The sequence below is a fragment of the Dermochelys coriacea genome, chromosome 8 (genome assembly GCF_009764565.3).
Source record: "Dermochelys coriacea isolate rDerCor1 chromosome 8, rDerCor1.pri.v4, whole genome shotgun sequence".
Lineage (NCBI taxonomy): Eukaryota > Metazoa > Chordata > Testudines > Dermochelyidae > Dermochelys > Dermochelys coriacea.
Genome location: NC_050075.1, coordinates 35,246,348 through 35,260,900, shown reverse-complemented (window position 1 = coordinate 35,260,900; position 14,553 = coordinate 35,246,348). Strand labels below are relative to the sequence as shown.

The 14,553-nt window shown below is 40.5% G+C and overlaps 1 protein-coding gene and 2 long non-coding RNA genes across 15 annotated transcripts in view; 2 read left to right on the top strand and 1 right to left on the bottom strand.

Moving 5' to 3' along the window:
- Positions 1–10,013, bottom strand: part of MATR3 (matrin 3) — a 45,362-nt gene extending 35,349 nt beyond the window's left edge. For 2 of the 13 annotated variants that reach the window (XM_038412183.1, XM_043490497.1), the window contains exon 1: positions 9,613–9,880. The gene's annotated coding sequence lies outside the window, so the exon portion shown is untranslated. Of the gene's footprint in view, positions 1–8,605; positions 9,092–9,495 lie in introns of all 13 variants that reach the window. The other 11 variants (XM_043490496.1, XM_043490494.1, XM_043490499.1 and 8 more) reach the window with 11 other exon arrangements.
- Positions 3,449–7,617, top strand: LOC122455449. The gene is made up of 2 exons (XR_006273661.1): positions 3,449–6,432; positions 6,588–7,617. It is a non-coding gene; the product is annotated as an uncharacterized LOC122455449 (long non-coding RNA).
- Positions 10,014–11,303: 1,290 nt separating the features above from the next.
- The window catches only part of LOC122455448, a 35,145-nt gene continuing 31,895 nt past the window's right edge, over positions 11,304–14,553 (top strand). The window contains exon 1 of the long non-coding RNA XR_006273660.1: positions 11,304–12,660. This is a non-coding gene — a long non-coding RNA (uncharacterized LOC122455448). The remainder of the gene's footprint in view (positions 12,661–14,553) is intronic.

Below are 14,553 nucleotides of genomic sequence, written 5' to 3'. Positions count from 1 at the left end.
AGTATAGTACTGTAAACACTTGGAGGGAAGGGGTTAAATAAAAATACTATTACTGAAATAAAAATCATGATAAAACAACAATTTTTTCACCTAAATTACCTGACAAATGCTTCCTTTAAAAAGATACTAACAAGAGTTAAAACCAAAAATTTAACCTAGCTTAATGTTTTCATGTTTGACATGCTAATTCAAAGTCTAATATGTTAAACTATGTGTAAATTTTCTCCTTAAGAATTAGACCTACTAAACACCCACCCACCCACCCCTTCCATTAAGGAATACTTCAACCCTTAGTCTTTAAGGATTGATATACATGTTATGGCACAAATGTTTCTGTAATCTACATATGTCACCAAAAACCATTTAATAATGGGTTCAATTTACAAAAGGGTATAATATAAAGCCTCTGAAGCGTGTTTGCACACTCCTGAAAACAGTTTTTAAATAAGTTTAAATAAAAACCCTAGTCTCTAGTTGAGACTGTGTACCAAATTTCAGACAGCAACAAAACACAAACATGAGCACATAAAGACTGTAATTAAAGTGTTGACTAATTTGACTGTAATAGTATTAATATGCAATACCAAAATAAACTGACACTAAATACTGTACATATTTTGAAAATTAGACAAAAGCTTTAACATCTGTTTATGTTCCACATCCATGTTGCCTCACCTTGTGAAGTAAGTGGACAAGAGTAAGTCTACACAGGTTTATTTCAGCTATTTACTAATCATTTATTCTAGACACAATTTACTTGTTCCATTTCTAATATGAACAAAAATCATAACTGTCTATTGTCAACGCAATTTTTGTATACTCCTATGTTCTTTGTTCAAACTCTGTTTTACTAACTAGTCAAAGCAATAATCCATAACTACAGACATATGCACAAGCTTTTTCTTACATTTGTTTACAGCAACAGAATACCACTGTTAAAAAGTTGTTCTGTGTAAGGAAACTGGCTATTCCTATATTGAAATAGACTGAAAGAACAGGATGTGGACTTAAAAAGAACTCCTCCAACTTCAGGGGGTTTTTTTGTTTTCGTTTTTTTTAAAAAAAAAAAACATTTTAGTAACAGTTAACTCCTATAGTTTCTGTAACAAGGATTAAAGGAAACATAGGAAAATGTGATAAAGTCACAAAAACAGGCAGGAGAATTAGGAGCAGATGAAATACAAAAAATAACTAGTTGATATGTTAAAAAGCTTTGCAAGCCCTATTCTCAAATGCTAATTTTAGCATATAAAACACACACACACCCCCAATTATAATTAACAGAACTTATTCTAACAAAGACAGATCCTACAGTCCTTAAAGAAGTTATGTATCTATAATGGAAGTGTAATTTCTCTTAATAGGAGGCAGGTTTCACTTCTGCAGGGAGCCAAAAATCTGCCGTGTGTGTTTCGGATTTTAAACAGATGCAATAGATTGAAGTTTGTTCAGTTTGAAAGTTAACTGTTCTAACTTATGAATGATCAATACATTTGCAACAATCTCTATATTTTTTCTTTAGTTTAAGAAGAAGCCCATTATAATTAATTTCAACTGAACTAAGCTGACTTTTTGTAATTGTTGTCCAATCTTTAATTCTAAAGGGTACGGCTTGAAAAATAAACCCAGTACCTAGAAGCCCGAGGATTCAGTTTGCTATATTAAACTGCATTGGTTTAAATCAATCCAACCACTGATTTAAATCTTGTTTTGCATTTATAATTTTTAATTTTCTAAGGAAAGGCTGAGTTTCATTCATTGATAACCATTAAAACACGTTGATTTACAAACTTAAACAAGTGCAACTAAAACCTTTACACTAAATTTGGTACGGATTGCTAACCAGGAGGAATACACTACATCAATACACATGTATGTAAGCTATATCATTGCTTAAATAAATTTGTTTTCACTCTTTATTTTTACATTTTTAATATGTCACAAAATGATGAAAGATGCATTTCTTATTTATAGATTACTACTTTACTTGAGATTGCATTAAGATGCATTTGGATGAAAAGTAGAAATTAAAAGTGCACAAAAAGCATTTTAAAATTGTTTATTAGTTTAATAAATCTACTTCAATTGTGCTGGACACAAGAAAATTTATCAAAACATATTTTGCATTTAAAACTGATTAAAACAAAGGGAGAGTATTCTCTATAGTTAGTGAATTGAACGGATTGTTTCTGGTCACCAAACCCTTCCATTGTAGAACTAGCAGAATTCAGACTCTCTCACCTTGTTTTTACTGAGACTGGAAGACGAAAATAAGCTCTCTTACTTTTTCAACTCACAACCAATTTCTCAACTCCGAATGAATCATAGAATCATAGAATCATAGAATATCAGGGTTGGAAGGGACCCCAGAAGGTCATCTAGTCCAACCCCCTGCTCAAAGCAGGACCAAGTCCCAGTTAAATCATCCCAGCTAGGGCTTTGTCAAGCCTGACCTTAAAAACCTCTAAGGAAGGAGATTCTACCACCTCCCTAGGTAACGCATTCCAGTGTTTCACCACCCTCTTAGTGAAAAAGTTTTTCCTAATATCCAATCTAAACCTCCCCCATTGCAACTTGAGACCATTACTCCTCGTTCTGTCATCTGCTACCATTGAGAACAGTCTAGAGCCATCCTCTTTGAAACCCCCTTTCAGGTAGTTGAAAGCAGCTATCAAATCCCCCCTCATTCTTCTCTTCTGCAGACTAAACAATCCCAGCTCCCTCAGCCTCTCCTCATAAGTCATGTGCTCTAGACCCCTAATCATTTTCGTTGCCCTTCGTTGTACTCTTTCCAATTTATCCACATCCTTCCTGTAGTGTGGGGCCCAAAACTGGACACAGTACTCCAGATGAGGCCTCACCAGTGTCGAATAGAGGGGAACGATCACGTCCCTCGATCTGCTCGCTATGCCCCTACTTATACAACCCAAAATGCCATTGGCCTTCTTGGCAACAAGGGCACACTGCTGACTCATATCCAGCTTCTCGTCCACTGTCACCCCTAGGTCCTTTTCCGCAGAACTGCTGCCGAGCCATTCGGTCCCTAGTCTGTAGCGGTGCATTGGATTCTTCCATCCTAAGTGCAGGACCCTGCATTTATCCTTATTGAACCTCATTAGATTTCTTTTGGCCCAATCCTCCAATTTGTCTAGGTCCTTCTGTATCCTATCCCTCCCCTCCAGCGTATCTACCACTCCTCCCAGTTTAGTATCATCCGCAAATTTGCTGAGAGTGCAATCCACACCATCCTCCAGATCATTTATGAATGATTTAATAATTGAACTGAATTACTTGAATAAATTAAAATGAAAAAAAAAAACACCCTGTATCTGCAGAAGTGGCTACTTCTGTCAAAACACAATATAACACCAACAAATTCTGGTTCTAACTTCCTTAGCCAGTGACTTCAACCAGTTCAGTTGTTTGACTTTAAAACTTCAGTGCCAGATATATACTGCTTAATTTTATTTAATTTAAACTATTTTAACAGATCATAGTAAGTTTAGGGCTTAACATAGGTTGTCAACTTCAAAAGTTTTTTTAATTTTAATAAAAATAGTTCAAATAGAAAATTGATTTTAATGTATTTATTTTAATCATCCATTTTTATCCATTGTGTGTCCACAGACAAAAGAGGTTGCAGGATCAGGGCCATAGTTTCAGACCTGGGAATGCTATGTAGCAGATACTGCTTTCTGATGCAGTTGTCTCCATTGTTGTAAAAGAAGTTCTATTGTTTAACTTATTTTTTGTGTGATAAAGTATGTCAAATCAATGTTAAAAAATAAACTTTAAGCTAAAGTTAAGAAAGTTTCAAGAAAGCATGGATGTGGAGACAAAACAGCTCTGTCAAAAAATAAGATGCCTGCTTCCTAACTCAGTCATACGTAACTTTTTTTTTTTTTTTTTAAGTAGAGTCATACATTTTTGTTGTGCTGAAGTATGCAAACCAAGGGACAACCAGAAAATCATTTACTCCCCCCCTTTTTAAAAAAACAAAAACAAAGGCTTTACTAAAAACAAGAGCAATCCTAGAAAAAACAGATTTTAAAAAAATGAAGAGGCTGAGCTAAAGAAAAAGAAATGGGCAAAAGAATTATTTTTTAAAAGTTGAAAATAGGGAAATACAGATTAGAGGGTTTTTTTTTTTAAATGTAACTGAGTCAGATTCATCACATGAACAAGGTAGCCTATGCAACCACATTACCTTATCGGTGCTATCCTTGTGCCTCTCCCCATTTTCAATCCTGTTTGTTAAATCCAGTCTGTAAAGAACCATAGAAACACAGGACCATTCCAGCTCTAAAGAGGTCATCTAGCCCACCCCACTGAGGAAGGACCCAAAAAGGTTTGTCCAAACTATTCTTAAAAGCTTGCCATGATAGGGATTCCACAAGCTCTGCTGGAAGCTTATTCCAGTACTTAACTGTCTAGTTAGAAAGTTTTTCCTAAAACACCTAACCTAAATCTCTCTTGCTGCAGATTAAGCCAATTACTACTATTCCTATCCTCAGTGGACATGGAGAACAATTGATCACCATCCTTTTTATACACCTTTCATATGTTTGAAAACTTATGTTCCCTCCCCCTCCATCTTTTCTCAAGACTAAACACAACCAGTTTTTTTTTTTTTTTTTTAATTTTCCTCATAACTGAGGGGAAACTCATCATTTTTGTTGCTCTCCTCTGGACTCAATTTGTCCACATCATTCCTGAAGCATGACACCCTGAACTAGAAACAATATTCCAGCTAATGCCTCACAAGTGCTAAGTAGAGCAGGACATTACCTTCCACATGTCACATATAACACTCCTGTTAATACACTCCAGAATTATATTAGCCGCTCTCACAACTGTATCACTCTGTTGGCCAACATTCAATTCCTAGCCAGTTATTCCCCATTTTGGATCTCGGCATGTGATTTTTTTTCTTCCTAAATGTAGTACTTTGCACTTGTCTTTATTGAATTTCATCTTGCGGATTTCAGAACAATTCTGCAATTTATCAAAGTCCTTTTGAATTATATATAAGCCTGTCCTTCAAAATGCTTGCCATCCCTCCCAGCTTGGTGTCATCAGCCAATTTTATAAGTATACTCTCCACTCCATTATCCAAGTCATTAATGAAAACATTGAATAGTACCTGACCCAGCGTAGACCCTTGCAGGACCCCACTACAGTTTGACAGTAAACCATGTTAACTACTCTGTGTTTTCAGAGTTATAACAACTTGTAGTAATTTCATTTAGGCCACAGTCTCATAAGCCAACTAAGGAGATATGATGTGGGACTGTGTCAAAAGCCATACTAAAAATAAAGACATGTCTAGGTTAATGACCCTGTCAAAAAAGGAAATTAGATTGGTTTAGCATAATTTGTTCTTGACAAATCCATGTTGGCTATTATCCTCTATTTGCTTATAAATGTACCTTAGGATGAATTTCATCAGGTCCTGCCAACTTGAATACATCTAACATCTAAATATTCTTTAACCTGTTCTTTCCCTTTTCTAAAATGCGTTCCTTCCCCCTTGTTGTTAATATTAATTTACGGCTTGTCTTAAACAAAGGCCCTGACCCTACAGTGAGATACAGTCAAGCACATTTCTGCACTCAAGGGGAGCCTGACTGAAGTCCATGAGACTCCACTCAGGACCGTGAGTCAGCCTGTGCATGTGCCATTGAAGGATGGGGACCTTAGGTTTTAAGCTCACTGTAGCAGAGACCATTATTACTATGCGCTTATACAGCACTTTGCCACAATGAGGTCCTAATCTTGATTAGGGTCTCTATGCACTACAGTTACACAACGAATTTATAACAAAAATTTTGAAAGTGAGATGGAAGATTTAAACAAGTAAATAAGAGTTGCTGTTATTTAAAAAAAAAAAAAAAACCTATACCTTACAATGTATCACAGGGGTTTTCAAACTGGGGGTTGTGAACCCTCAGGGCATCATGAGGTTATTACATGGGGGGTTGCGAGCCGTCAGCCTCCACCCCAAACTCCGCTTCGCCTCCAGCATTTATAATCGTGTTAAATGTAAAAAAAAATTGGTTTTAATTTATAAGGGGGGGTCACATTCAGAGGCTTGCTATGTGAAAAGGGTCACCAATACAAAAATTTGAGAACCACTAAATCAGAAACAGAGTCACCAAAACATACAGACATCCCAACCTTAGGTCTCTTGACACACCAGGATATAGAAGCTAAGCAAAAATTGCATATCTACAGATATTTCTGTAATTAGACCAAGATATTTTCTTTCCTGATGAGACCAAAAATGCTGTTTGTGAACTTGCTGGCACATACTTTACTTGCAGAGAAGACAACGTGATGGTTCATTCAACAGTTTTACTGCTGAAACCAAAAACCCCTTTGTTTAAATTAAGATGACAGCATAATACACGTGTGAAAACTGAGAAAGCACAGGTTTCAGAGTAGCAGCCGTGTTAGTCTGTATTCGCAAAAAGAAAAGGAGTACTTGTGGCACCTTAGAGACTGTAGCTCACGAAAGCTTATGCTCTAATAAATTTGTTAGTCTCTAAGGTGCCACAAGTACTCCTTTTCTTTTTGAGAAAGCACAGAAATACTAGGAGGCATTTATACTTATTTCTAAGAATTGTTGATTGGTTGCCATTTGCTGATCAGAGGACTAATCAAGAAGTCAACTGGCATAGGGGCAAGCAGCACAGGGATAGATACATGGAGATCAATTCCTTTCGTGTTTGGTTGCAGCAGTCTCTCTTCCCATGTCTGTGGCAGATCTAACTAAAGCTCTGTTAGATGGGAACTTACCCAGTCCCCATCTTTCTCCTTTACAACATCTCACTAGCACTTTGTATGCTATGGCAAGGGAGGAAATCTATCAGTTCCTGATTTTCTCCTGTTAATGAATATTTGAATGTTTAGAAGTGAGTTCAGCATGGTTCCCTAATTCATTCTGGGGTATCTGAAAGTCTTCCTGTTTTTTATGATGCAGATATTCCTGATAAAACTAGGGGATAGAGAAATTTGTAGGCAGGATCAGTTTATAAGTAGTTACTTTTGAATCATTTAGTCTTGGAATGCCTGTAGCATCCCAGTTATTCCACATCACAACTAACTGTAAAGTCTTCAAGTATGGAATACTCTGCAGATGAATTTTTCAAAAAATAAAGACCCTGTTATAAACAGAGACCCTATTTAAAAGAGAATCTGTTGTTCATACCTTCCCTTCTGAAATATCCTACTATCACTTTTTATATAAAGTGTGGATATGTCGTCGTGACTGAACAGATGAGCTCAAAAGGTTCAACTCCCATTAACCTAGGCTGCAATTATTGAGTCAACATTTAGATACATGGCATCAGAGGTGTAGCCTGTCAGTCTGTATCCACAAAAACAATGAGGAGTCCAGTGCAGACTCCCCATTATTTAGATACATGGAGTATTATTCTAAAACTAGAGCAGACTTTTTTTTTAATAATTTATTAAACAGAAAAAGATTAAGACAAGTATGTGTATTGCATTTGCATGTAGTACGTTTCAACATTTGGGAGACAGAATAATATTTTTCTTCTGATGCTTTTATAAATAAAGGTAAGGTGCTCACACACCAATGATGGATAACCCTATTAAAAAAAAACCCTTTAATAACCAAGGTGGTTTTTTTTAATTAAACAAAGAATACTAAGTCTCCTAGATGTGAGCTGCTTATCTCATTCTGGATGGAAAAACAAGACCCCTTATGTTCCCTGAGCTTCATGAAACTCGAGAATTCTTTAAAGTTTTTTTTTTAAATTTAAAATATAGCCAAAGACCATTAAACAATAAGCTTTTACAACTTTCTGTATTTAGGATACTATCAGGTAGTTCTAGCTCAAATTCTATGCTTTGTAAAGCAAATAAACATTTAAATAAGACATTTGACTTTTTTTAGTCATATTTCTGTCTGAGGATTTTTAACCTAAAGTAATACTTATGTAGCTATAACTCAAAGCTTTTTAATCTCTCTCTTTTTCCCCCTATTTTATGCATTTAACAGCGTTTTGTATGTGGTCACTTAGGCCCTGTGCATGAAGTTAAAACATGTGCATGTCTGCTAAATCAGGGCCCTAGTTGCCTATTTGCCTGGCTCTCTCTAGTGGCAACAAAATAATTTTTTGTTCTAAAAAAGAAAATGCAACTATAGAACCACAAAAAGGGGGGGTCTCTGCCAGGTGTGTGCAACACTTATGGTAATTTCAGTTCACTTTTTGAAGTTGACTACATTTCAAGTTAATGTTATATATCATTTTAAAAGGTGAAAATGACAAGTTTTCTTTTTCTGAGCCCAGAAGGCAAAGATTTAAACATGCCTGTGCAGTACTTGCAGCACACACACGGTTCAAGTTCCATGAAAGTGAAACAGAATAGAAACACATGTTTTTAAAGTTGATATTTCCTTCTCTGCCTTTGGCCAGGATAGACATCACCATCTCCGGAAGTCCTCAGGAGCAACAGCCTTCAGAGATGCTATTACAAGAAGGCATATGTATTAATGTGCTGTTTAGCCTCAGAATGTGTGTTTATGAAGCAAGCTACTCACCCCACACAATCTATTTGGGAAGAACAAAAACTTCACCTGGGGCACGTAAACATCCACCTGAGGACACGGATTATATGCTTAAGCACCAGCGTTCCTGAGTCACCGACCGGTCCCCTGCCTCTGAACACAGGCGAGGAACCTACAGCAACTAGAGGCAAGTTCACCACGTGGTACGGGGCTGGGTTATCCAACGTGGTGAAAGAGGCTAGAGAAGAGTGAGTACCCTGAACTGCAGCGGAAGGGGCCCAGCAGGACGCTGCGTGTCTCAGAACCCCAGTGAAGAGCAATGTGGGGGGAGAGCAGGCAGCCCCTACAAGGGACAGAAACCAGGAGCGAGGCACGCACTCACTCACATGGGGTCATGAGAGTCAGGGAGTTCGCACAGTACAGCACGATCTGTGCCTGGGGACAGGCGAAGGGGAAGTTTACGTTGCAATACGATCGGGGCCAGGCAGGGTGCGCGGAGTACGGTATGTGGTAGGGAGGTCCCACGAGACGATCCATGCTCAGGAACGCGCAGCGCTGTACAGCGGAGGAGGCGCTGTGACGGGCCCGGGGAAGCACCGATAGCAAGGCATGGGTCCGCACGGCTCGCTAAGGGGGAAGGGCAGAGCGCAGTACTCCGAGCCGGGGAGAGGGGGCGCGCGCCACAAGGCACGACAATGGAGGAAACCAGGCCCGCACGAGCCAGGGCTGCAGCGCGGCGCAGGGGCGGCCTGCTGGGCGGCCTGGACCGGGGGCGCTGTACTGTTCCCCCCCCGCCGAAGTCTCCGCTTAGCTTTCGCACATACGCTGATGTCCCGAGGGACCGGCTGAAGCCCAGCTCGTGTCGCCGTCAGGCCCGACACCACTGGGGACACGCACCCGCCATAAGCTTCGGCCACTGAGCAGAGCCTTGTCACCACCTCCCATAGAGCCCGGCCTACCCGTTCCGGTCACCAGCGGCCCAGGCCCCCGTCGCTGCCTCACGGTGAGGGAGAGGAGGAACAGCCAACACCAGCTCCTAACATGGCGAGAACAGCGGATCCCAGCCCCGCGCCTACCTCAGGCCCGCGATAGCGTCTCCATCCGCTGTCGCACCACCACCAACGGCTCCAGCGGGGGGGGGGGGGAGGTGGCTGCAGCCCGTGCGCGAGCCTCACACCTCTCGCGATACCCCCAGAAACAAACACGTCTCACTATGCTCTCGCGAGATAACGACTACCCCTCCGCGCGCGCACACACTCGCTCGCTTCTCCGAGATTTGGCGAATTCCCACCGCGTTGCTACCTCTGAGATATCGCGAGGCTCCCTGCCTGCGCCCGCAACTTGTTGCCGTCTCATCGAGATCTCGCGGAAGCCCTTATTCTCCCGCGCATACTGCCGCCACGCCACATCTCTCGTTCTCTTGGAGAATTCTCGCGATAGTTAGTCCAGTTACCTCTGTCCGCACGCTCGCTCTCTCTCTCTCCAGATCAGAGCGGGGGATGAATTGAACTAGGCGGGGGCGAGCTACGGCTCTGTGCCCAGCCCCTCCGCCCCCACCTCGGCGTGCTCCCCTCACGTGTCCCCGACTGTCATCAGCATGGGCCTGTGCCAGCCTGCCCCCCGACCTACTCCCCTCACAGGACCCTGTCACCAGCACAGGCCTGTGCCAAGCCCCCGCCCCTCACCTCGGCCTGCTCTCCTCGTGGGCCTGCCCCCAGCACAGGCCTGCCCCAAGTCCACCCCCCTCAGGCCCCCGATTGTCATGCCCAGCCTGCCCTCCACATGACAGTCTACTCCTCTCACAGCCCCTACCCACTAGACAGGAACAAGGCCTTTGTCAGGATATCGGGCAGTGATGGATCATACCAGGTGGTTTATTGACACACGCTGTGGATAAGGGTGCAGTGGGGAGTTTAGTAACGTCCTGACCTGCCTAGATTCACCCTGCCCCAGCATATTGCAGCATGCCCCCGTAGCATCCAGCACAGTACCCCAGTGACAGCCCTGGGATTTTGAAAACTATGGGTGTGTGAAATTGCATAGAAGTCTGAGATGACAGAGGTCCGCTCACTCCCTTGCCAGATGCTTAATTCCTGATTTTAGGTTAGATTATATGCAGACCACAAGGTCAGATGCCCATCAGGCTCTTGTAAGGCCATAATTAGTGGCACAGGAACATGTCCACTCCTGCTGAGCTCCACTACTGTATGCCTACCTCAGATAGGTTTTCTAAGCCATGAATCAAGCGCTCAGAACTGACACTGGACTAGAAAGTGGAAGCCATTCAGCACTCAGCAATGCTAGGCAACAGCACAGGATAGGAAATGAAAAAGAATACTGGCTCCAATTGAAATTGCCCAGGTACTTTAATTACCCAAACTAGAATTTGGTCAGTATAATGATGCTAATGCGCTTCAAGTTTCTGTCCTGGCCAGTTAAGACCTGGAGTTTGTATAGCTCCTTAGCTCAGGCTTCTTGTAACTGTTGTCAGTGCAATCATACTCTATTTCACCCTGAATCTAAACTGACTGCTTTATCCAATGGAAAAAAGATGTTACTCTCCCCAAAATGTGTGAGGCTACAGGCACTCCTTGCATAGTAGGTTCATTACAAACCTTTGTTGTACATTAGAAGATCCTGGCAAAAATATAAGAACACTGACTTTTGTATGGTTTCAGAGTAGCAGCCGTGTTAGTCTGTATTCACAAAAAGAAAAGAAGCACTTGTGGCACCTTAGAGACTAACAGATTTATTGTATGTAATCCTTTCCACTAAAGTTGTGATGCCACCTTGCAGTCACATGAAGACAGAATGGTATTGTACTTCCATTTCTGTGTGTGAAGCTGAAGGCTTGGTGACTAAAATAATTGTAGAAATTGTACTGTCACTTTCAGGTTGTGGAAATTATTTCATAATCAATACTTTTCACTCCAATTACATTTTCTGACTGGGCAAAGTTTACGAGACTGATTTGCTTTGGTTGCTTTGCAAAGGGGAGGGATGAATTCACTCTTCAATATGGAATAGTTTAATTATATCTGAATTATGAGCTTTTGGGGGTGGAGGGGGAACTGCCTCCTGTTTGAAGTCACCAGTCAGGGAAGAGCTATTTTTTTTTTTAATCCATTTCAGGGCACAGAAAACAACAAGATAATTTCATTGCCTGGAACAATTTGAAAAGGGAGAGAATTAGCACTAAATCTGTGCTGATGTTGTTAAAGGGCTGGGAGAGTAATTATAGGAAATGCAGAATTTATAAAGTTCCAGCATTAAATCCTTAGAACACAGACACATAAATCTAACCTTAGAATATATTTAATCCACTTAACTAACTCCATTATGTGCTACAGTACTGTAGAGTAGCAATGATAAGACAAAGCTTTTTAGATGAGATGTAGGACAACCTGACCACTTTTGCCCATTAAAAGTCAAATTTAGATTGTAATATCTGTGATAGGAAATGACTTTTTGTTTGTAAAGCATCAACAGAAAACTTATTGAATGATAAATCCCATGACGCTTTTTCCAAGCACAAAAGCAAAGGATATCAACCCCACTGTCCTGGCTTTATTCCAGTTTGGATATTTTCTTCACATTAGACTGCCTGTTGTCTCCCAATTTATGGTGTGGTCCTTACATCTGGGCACTGATGCAAGTCTGACTGTGAGCTTTATTGATCACATCTGCCCTGCACAGCAATCTAGACAGTACTAAAATCCCAATGTCTTGTCCCAGCCAGCACCAAGATCAGAGTCAAACCTCAGTGGTTTCTCTAGCGGCTGTCTCTCTCCAATTGTTCCAAAGCCATGGTCAGCAGGAACACAAAGGAGATTTTACCCTACCATCTGATCCATTTCCACGTGTACTGAGGACTAATCTGTGGGTGGTGCATAATCCTCCCTCTTCTCAGCCTTGTGAAGAGGGAGGCAGAAGGAGCTAAGAATATTGAGAGCTTCTGGGCCTGGAAGAGGATCTTGATTCACGCACCTGAGACCTTGGTCAATTATGAGAAGAAAGTGGATTAGGGAGAGCTTCACCCACCTTGACCCCTAAAGGAACAGCCAGGATGAGATCATCACTCTCACTAATAACAAGAGCTTCCAGGGTTCTGCCCCTCACTTCAGGTAATGGCCCTCCCCAGCTTTTTCTTGCTGCATGTCTGAGATGGATCAACCACAGGGTTGGTCTTGTGAGCCTTGTGTTCAGCTCTGACAGGATAGGAATAGTTTAAAATTGTATTACAGCAGTTTCTCAAACACCTACTGAGGTGTATAAATTGTCCATATACCACATGCTTTCTTGTGCAACTGTGTCTTTTAGGGAACAGTATAACTATTCTGTATTTTTCATATGACCTGTCAAACTGTGTTAATCTATTTCAGAAGTTAGCATCTGAATAAGCGGACACAATTTTTCCAATATTAACTACTTTCGGCAGTGAACATTTGTGTGTATATAATTTGTAGAGTATTGATTCAAAGGTCAATTTCCAGCTGGATAAGAAAAAGTTGACAAGTGTGTTTTCAGGTGTAAAGTATTTGAATTGGGGATTTTTAATCAAGTGGAACACCATTTAGTGCTATAATCCTGAAAAGCATTAAATATTGTAATTCATTTCTAAATTCCCATCACTACCAGCACAATTTTTATTCAATTGTTACATAATTTTCACAATTGTTATTTCTTCCGCAGTGAATGCTTTTCATCTCAGTGCCTCTCCTAAACTGTTTAATTTGTATTATAGAAGGTAACATATAGCATTACATATGTATCTAAGGTGGGGGAGAAATGATTTAGTGTAGAATTTAGAAGAGTGGGTGAATCCAGACTACCACTTCATACATGAGGTAGCAAAGAGTGCATGTGCCACCCTTGACACTTCCCAAATCAGTACTTTACTGCTTAATATTCATATATGACAGGTATTTTTGAATGAAAAGTTCTAGTTTTGTTCTTTTTAAAAAAAAAGAGAGAGAGAGAGAGAGAGAACAGATCAATAAAAGCTTCAGCCTTCACATAAAAACTCTAGTGGCTTCTAAAGCATGGCAGAGCAACTATCAATCCCATAAACAAGCTCTCACACAATGTACAAACTTGTGCTCATGTTAAAGCCAGTGTAAGGGAAAACTGCCAACTTGAGTCACTCAGATGATTTTTTTTGTTTAAAGGATTACTTGTTACATACTGTTCTAGCTCAGAGATTCCCAAACTTTTCTTACTGCCTACGCCCATCCAGATCTATCAGCTGCCTGTGTACCCTTACCCTTTTTGTCACTGATACTTTGTGTATTCTTAACACTACTGGTCTTTAGCTATCTGTCCATATTTCACTGCTCCGTACACATATAGTGAGACATACAACCGAAAAAACCCCCTAAGTGCTGAGCTCAGTTAGACTGGACAATTGATGGGTAACTGAACATGCGCTGTAGGGTGATTGGAGGTGAGGGTTCTGTACATCTGTGTTCTCATTGGTTCAGCTTCCTGTTAATTAACTATCATATTTCATATAGCAAATTCCCAGTTTAAAGCTTTGTCCGAGTAGCTTATTATGAAAATGCAATAAATAAAATCCACCATTACACAATTTCTCTTTGTGTTCGCCCCTAAAGATGCGTCTCATACCCCCAGGGGTATGTGTACCACAGTTTGGGAAGCCCCTGTTCTAGCTCAAAACAGAATGCTTTTCTGTTTGTTTCAGTTTATTTTATACACTTGACCACTCTTTCTGCATAGTTTGTTTCCCTAATTTGGGGAGGGGAAACCCAAAATGAGGGGAAACATTTAGAATGCAGCTCTTTGAGGCAGGGACTGTCTTTCCTGTGTGTGGTGTCTATAGTACCTTCCAACACACTCATAAAATGCTTTTCTAGCATTAATTAATTTAAACTCACAAACCATATGAGGTCACCATAGATGATTTAATGATCTCTTTTTATAATATATACATTTACCTGCCTCAGAGATTAAGATGAAAAAACTGACATACTGGGAAGTTAAGTGACTTCCCCAAGGCC